Source organism: Lynx canadensis, chromosome C2 (assembly GCF_007474595.2).
Source record: "Lynx canadensis isolate LIC74 chromosome C2, mLynCan4.pri.v2, whole genome shotgun sequence".
Taxonomy (NCBI): Eukaryota; Metazoa; Chordata; class Mammalia; order Carnivora; family Felidae; genus Lynx; species Lynx canadensis.
The window spans coordinates 128,893,049-128,900,340 of NC_044311.2; positions in this window are offsets into that span (position 1 = coordinate 128,893,049).

Genomic DNA, 7,292 nt, shown 5'->3' on the forward strand with positions numbered 1-7,292 from the left:
TATTCAGGACAAGATGGATAATAATACATTTTAATTAAAGAAATGAGTGGGCAGCTGAAAGTAATAAAGTCTGGAAAAATATGAAAACACACAAATTGGGAAGGTATGAATGAGAATAGACAAATGTGGCAGAGAGTATAAGCTCTTCATTAAAATCTGCCCTTCCCCTCTTTAATACTCCCAGAATTATAGCCAGACACAGAACTGCCCAGCTGGTCTGTGTTTACTTGCTGCCTTGCAGTTATGTGTGGCCATAGGACCAAGTTCTCACCAATAGAGTGTGACCACAAGGGATACATGCCATATCCTTTTCTGGGACTTGAGAGATCATGCATGTCTCCATTACATTCTCTTCCTCCTTTCTGATCAGAACACAGAAGTAGAGTGGCTCAGCTATGACCATACAGATGAAATAGTGCTCTAAAGGATGATTGAGCAACTATTTAGAAGGAATCTAATTCCTGAATGACTGTGATGAACAGAGGTGCCATATAAACCTGGATTGCTTATGTCAAACCTATTTCATAGACAGAGTTATGTTTATAGTTATTAAGCCACTATAATTTGGAGTCTATTTGTTATAACAGTTTAGTTTTGATCCAACTAATATAACTGTGGAGAAAGTCACTATTGTTCCTCTGTCTCATGCCTCTATTTGACCTAGATGTTATTATCTATAATTGTTCATATATATTAAACTATTATTCCACTATTTCCATATCCAAATGTGTTCGATTGAAAAAATATTCCCAATCTGTAGAACATGGTCTTAACCTTCTTTGATGTATAGATCCCTGAATTTAGTGATTCATCACTTACATATCACACCCAGTGCTGATCAGAACAAATGTCCTCCTTCATTCCCATTACCCATTTAGCCCATCCCTCCATCCACCTTCCCTGTTGCTAATGTTATTAATTCCTATTTTGTATTCCACGTGTCAATCGCACATGACCTAAAACTAGGACTCAGAAGTCCTCTTACTATTATATGAAGAAAATGATAGTTTATGACTATGTAGGGCTACATAAAAATAATGTTTTAACCTTCACTAGTAATTAGTGACATTAAAAACTTCTGACATTTAAAAAAATATTGAATATGCACCATATGTCAGGAACCAGGATTTTATTGAACAAGGTAGACCTTGTCTTTGCCCTCATAGATCTTATAGTTTAGTGAGAAAGACAGATATTAAATAATTAGAAGGGATGGGGCGCCTGGGTGGCTCAGATGGTTAAGCCTCTGACTTTAGCTCAGGTTATGATCTCACAGTTAGTGAGCCCCACTTCAGGGTCTGTGCTGACAGCTCAGAGCCTAGAGCCTGCTTCAGATTCTGTGTCTCCCTCTCTCTCTGCCTCTTACCCTGACCTCTCTCAAAAATAAACATTAAACATTTTTTTAGAAATTCCGTTGGTTATTTTGAAAAAGGATTATTTTGAAAAAGAACATCTAGTAGGAATCCAATGAATGCTGTTATTAACTCAAACTTATAAATAGCATTTTGATGCAGGTCATTTACAGTTCAAATACGTCCGGTAAATAATTTACCTGATAAATGCCACAAAGCATTGATTTTTAAATGCATTTGATGTTTAGTTTGGGAACTTAAAATTAGAGTTTTATCATTCAGGAATCAAAACGCATTTGCCTTCCTATTATTATTTTCTGCAGTTGCACACCCTTTGGTAGGGATGGTAGGGATATGTGAGTGGTTGACCCTGGCAGAGGGGAATATTTTACCACTGAGATTGTTTGGAATTGTCAGTACATATTATAGTTCAAAGCTGACCAACTTTTGGTCAGTTCATTACTGTTTAAAGTTCTCTACCCACAAAGAACCCAACATGGAAGGCGCCTGGGGCAGAATATTCCTAGTGTCCTAACCTCTTGTGATACCACTAATTTTCTGCACTGATCTTGGAATCATACAGTCAATAATACTCTATACATTAATGATTCTTTTGAACTTGGATGTTTTATTATTTCTTAGCATTTATTATATGCCAGACATGGTCCTAAGTGCTTCCCAGATATGAACTCCCAAATCCCTCATAACAACCTTTTAAAGAAGATAAAAATAGTTTTTAAAAAGATTAAGGATTTTAGTTCAAAAACTTTTCATTTATAGAGTCAGTATTTTTCTATGAGAAAAATGACTGGTAAGATTTAAAAATTGTTTTGTGCTGTAGAATTGAGTTTTACTTTGTAGACTGAAATAACAGCTATTGTCTGGGAGGGAATTAATTTGACCTCTTTGAAATGCTAATTAAATTCTTATCTACAAACCCAATATTTGCATTGTTGAGCTATGTAAAGGAAATATAAAATCCATAGGCTTGATGAAATGATAAAAGACATTTGTTTAACGAAATCATTAAAAACGAATAGTCACTTTTATTCTGGGCATATATTCTGTCCCACATGTAAGAACAAAACAAAATAATACCAATTCATAGAAAGCATATTACACTTAACTGTATGTGGTGTTTGTTATTTAGGTTGTTTTGACAATACACAGAGGAATATTTCCTGAATTTTAAAATTAAAAAGACTAAGTTAATATGATTATGCCTTCAAATAAACAGTTGAATGATGTCGGTTTGATTTCTGTGAGCTTATGAACTTAAATTTTCACCAGCTTCCAGGTGTTGATTCTTGTAAGTCAAATATCATTTACTCTTGAACATATTTTTATCAACATATTCTAATTTTAATTAAAATATTCTTAGATAGTAGAAAAGTTTATGGCCTAATTTTCAATAGACCTAATTGATGCAAGTATTAATAACAAAGAGATACACAATAATCCACACTACACTACATGTTTTAAATAATAAGTGCATATTTTCAGACTCATACTTCAATCCAATTCAAAAAATACTACTTTCAAAGTACATTAGTGCAGTGAATTTTGTCGACTACATACCCACTGGGATTTCCTGATATAAACAAGTTCAGGCCAATAAATTACTGTCATTTTGTGTAATTCATTTGGCTATGGCTGAATTTTTCCATTTTTAGATTTTTATTTTATTTTTATTAAAAAATTAATGTTCATTTATTTTCCAGAGAGAGACAGAGAGACAGAATGAGAGTGGGGGAGAGGCAGAGATGGAGGGAGACACAGAATCTGAAGCCAGCTCTAGGCTCTGAGCTTTCAGCACAGAGCCCAATGCAGGGCTTGAACTCACAAACAATGATATCGTAACCTGGGTGGAAGTCAGACACTTAACCGACTGAGCCACCCAGAAACCCCTCCGTTTTTAGTTTTTTTTTTTTTTTTAAAGAAAACTGTATATTTACCAATACTATCTTTCCTCTTTATTATGGCCCTACCATAATGGCCATAAATTAAATATAATCATAATAAAATAAGATTTTATGTTATATTTTAATTATCGAATTCAAAGTGATAAAAGAAAAACAGTAGATTTACACTTCTCCATATGTAATGGACTATTGTGCGCCTAAAAGGACACTATTTATCATATTGATTCAGGTGTAGAAATTATTTCCTATTGAAACTAATGTCACGTCAATGTTTTATAAATGAAATCTCCTCTTATAAGAAGGAATGTGCATGTTCATGCCTATGGATGATTGAGAAGGCTAGAGGTGTTGATTTAGATGGGATATAATTGTACTTGAAAGTCTGATGCTTAAAATCACTGTGAATCAGAATAATGTATACATGGAGCAAATCGATCAACAGGGCTTCTCGAATAACTGACATGTTAGTGGGGCTATATTGAACCAGGATTGAACTCAAGTCAGACTGTCACTCATGATTTACCTGGCAGAGCATTTTTTTTGAGTGAAAGTGAGTTATGTCTTTGATTAGAACACACAGAAAAATAGAGTCATCAGATAGACAGAATAGAGATTGACTTATTTAAAAACTCCTATTGAACCAAAGCCAGTATTTATCCTTCATTCTCCCAACATAGGTTTACATGACACAGACACAGGTCCCAGTTGAAGCTGCTCTATAAAGATAACAGCAGAGCTTTTGTTATTGCTCTGAATATACTTTAAACCAAAAAAAGGCATATTGGATTACATCTTTTCACTGTTTTTGTATGCTAGATGCTTATTCATAAAATTAATTATCAGTAAATTAATCTATAGTACCAATCTTTCTACTATAGAACATCATCTACTAGCCTAGATGTTTAAAAAAAAATCCCTTAAATTCCAACACAAGTGGCTCTCTTAGTGCTCCAGAGAGTATTGACATGCTCTCTTTCTCTTCTTCAAGTTACATTTTTTTAGTGATTTTCTGGGGCTTGGGATGCGGAAAGAGGTTTCCAGAGGGTTGGACACGTTACAGCACAGCACTGATGTCAAGAAACACAACTATCTAATAAAGCTCAGTAGCTTAACAGAAGGTTCAGCTCAATAAGGGATTAGAGAGACAATATTTGTCTAGAAGAAGGTATCCAAAGAGACAACAGACTTTCTCATGTCCTAATCTACCTAACCCCTGATCCCCACTTCCTTTCCCTAATTCTTACTCATTCTTCATATCTCAAGTTAAATATCACTTGCACAGAGATGTCCTCACTGACCCCCTGACTAGGTTAAGTACCTTGTTATATTCTCATAGCATTCTCCACTTCTGTTTGGTATAATTCATTTGTAACTTGTTTATCTATGAAGCTTTTATCTAATTTCACTGTATATCTCCAGTGCCTTGCTCATAACAGGCACTCAAAAATATTTGTTGAAAGAATGGATAGCTGAGATCACTAATAGCAGTTATATATTATGATGGGTTTCAAGAGAGAAAATCTAAGATGGAGAGCGTGAGGTTGAGGAGTTGATACTGGATCATTTTTCTGTAACATTTCTTAATAATTTCCTTCTTTTGGTTTGGAGTCCCAGCTCTTTGTTTTAGCATAAAGAATACAATTATCCCAAAGATTTCTTGACAGACACAAACATACTTATCTTTATAGTACACAATCTACAACACCACAATTTTCACCAGCTTAATGAATGGTGAAGCATCAGGCAGCCATTTGAATCTTCTACCCATTCTTTGTTTATGTACTTAGAGATTCCAAGTGTTGACAGTAGCTCTGAATTATTTTTAATAGGCTAATGGTTGACATTAAAACAAACCACATGTACTTGAGCATGACAAACATCATATTGAAAGTGTTAATATCATAACTATCTCACGTATTACACTGACCTTGCACTTAAAAACAATAGCAAACAATATGCAATCGCAAACAATAGCAAAGCAATTATGGTCACTACTTGATTCTTAACCACTTACTTTGACTCATTCCATGATTTCACTTATTTATGGAACATTTCCTGATGACAATTCTGCACTAATTCTACTGAATACTGCAGGGTACTAAAATTTATTATTGTAAATTCACTTTGAACATTAACTAGTCTTGGAAAAAGGCACATGTTTTTATAAACATCTTACATTCTTCTATAGAGTGCCACTGATAACAAAATTCCCAATCCACATTTAGTCTTCAAGTATCAATGTCCTGCCACTGCAATAGGGACTTTGTTTTCAATTACTCAGCACTTGCTGGCAGAAATGTTTTCCTTTTTCCTTTTTACACTCTGTTTGAGTAGCAAAAAGGATAACACATATCAGGCAGTTTAAAATCCTCCCTGGTGTTATCCATAGGCAGTTAGTCAGAAAGCTTTCTAAGGAAAAATCCTTCTCAACAGAGAAAAATATACTTGAATATTTTGTAAGGCACTTTGTAGAGATAGAAATAAATGGGGAAAGCTACAAGCTGTCGAATTCACTCCCCTAATGTGTCTTTGCTGTCATAGGAGCAGGATTTAATTCAAAACTCAATACCGCTCTGGAAATTTACTTTCCTCAAGAAAAGTGCAGCCTTGAGGAGAAAGTAATTACTAAATATGAGTGAGGAAAGGGAACAATGAACCGAAGCCTAAACAGATCATTATAGTTGTTACCAGAGGGTTTCGGAGTCAGGAAGAGGAAGAAAATGGTATGTACATGTTTGACATTTTAATAATACACTCTCATTAGCTGCTTTCTAAACTCTGAAATGTTTGACATGTAATAAACTACCCAGAAGATAGGCCATTTTCTCTAGCCCTTACCGAATGCTTCTATTTAAAATAGAAAAAGAAGAAAAAAGAAGAAAAAGGTGGAAAAAGTGGAAGAAAAAGGTAACATGTGACTCCAATTTTAGAATTCTACAGAAAATGGCTGAAAATACAATATTCATCATTTGGGACTAGCATGAATCAGCACGAGTATTTTTAATAGTTGTAACCTACTCATTGTTGGTTGCATTAACAAATTTTCAATTTTATTGGACATCATTTATTGCTATTGACTGGTAAAAGATGGAAAAGATTTAAATATTTTGCAAATTTAAGTTTAAAATAGTTCTATTTAATGAGCCCCATGAATCCATACCATAACTTATACAAATTTCACAGAAATAGGGTTGATGTCTTTCAAATTCTCTACGAGAGTTGAGGTGATATTTGCTATCTTATTCTGTACTGGCTGGTAAGACATTTGATGTAAATTTTTTTCTCCTGGATCCTTTATAAAAAATTAGATACTGAATTTCTCTAGTACAAGGAATAAACAATAAAAACTATTGTTAAACAATGGGATCACTAGCTTGGCTACCCGATCAAATGGAATTTAATAAGAAGCTCATTTTTCTGCCCTAATTTCAGAGCTATCAGACTAACAATGCATGTTTGAAAATCCTAAGTGAAGAGAAGGCATGACTATGAACTCAACTACAGACAATTGTGTTTTCTTCTCTGGATCTGCAGCACTGGCAGATACTCAGCAAACGCGGTATTTTGTTTATCAGTGTTACATAGTGGTCTGGTTCAGAAAATAGTAAATTCCTTTATTAAAAATTTCTTATATTTTTCCAGAATTTTTTTCAATGTTCCTTTCAATTATCCCTTTTGGCACAAGGTGAAAGAAGTCTATTATAAGGACAGCTGCCAGGTGTAATACGTAAAGTTCCTTTTTTATTTCTTGAATTACATGGTTCCCGGACCCATCTCTTAGGACTTTATTATAATATATTAAGACATGCTAAGTGCGTATTTTGTATAATATTTAATTGATCAATGGGAAAAATGAAGTTCGCTTTTTTATGTATTCTATTGCTTCAACTCATTTAACTTAAAGAATATATTTATTTTTCCCAAACTAAATTTAGCTGCTTCTTATTAGTCAAATAGGTTAATTTTAACTCATTACAGAAATGCACGTTTCCAATGCAATGGACAAATTGGCATGTAC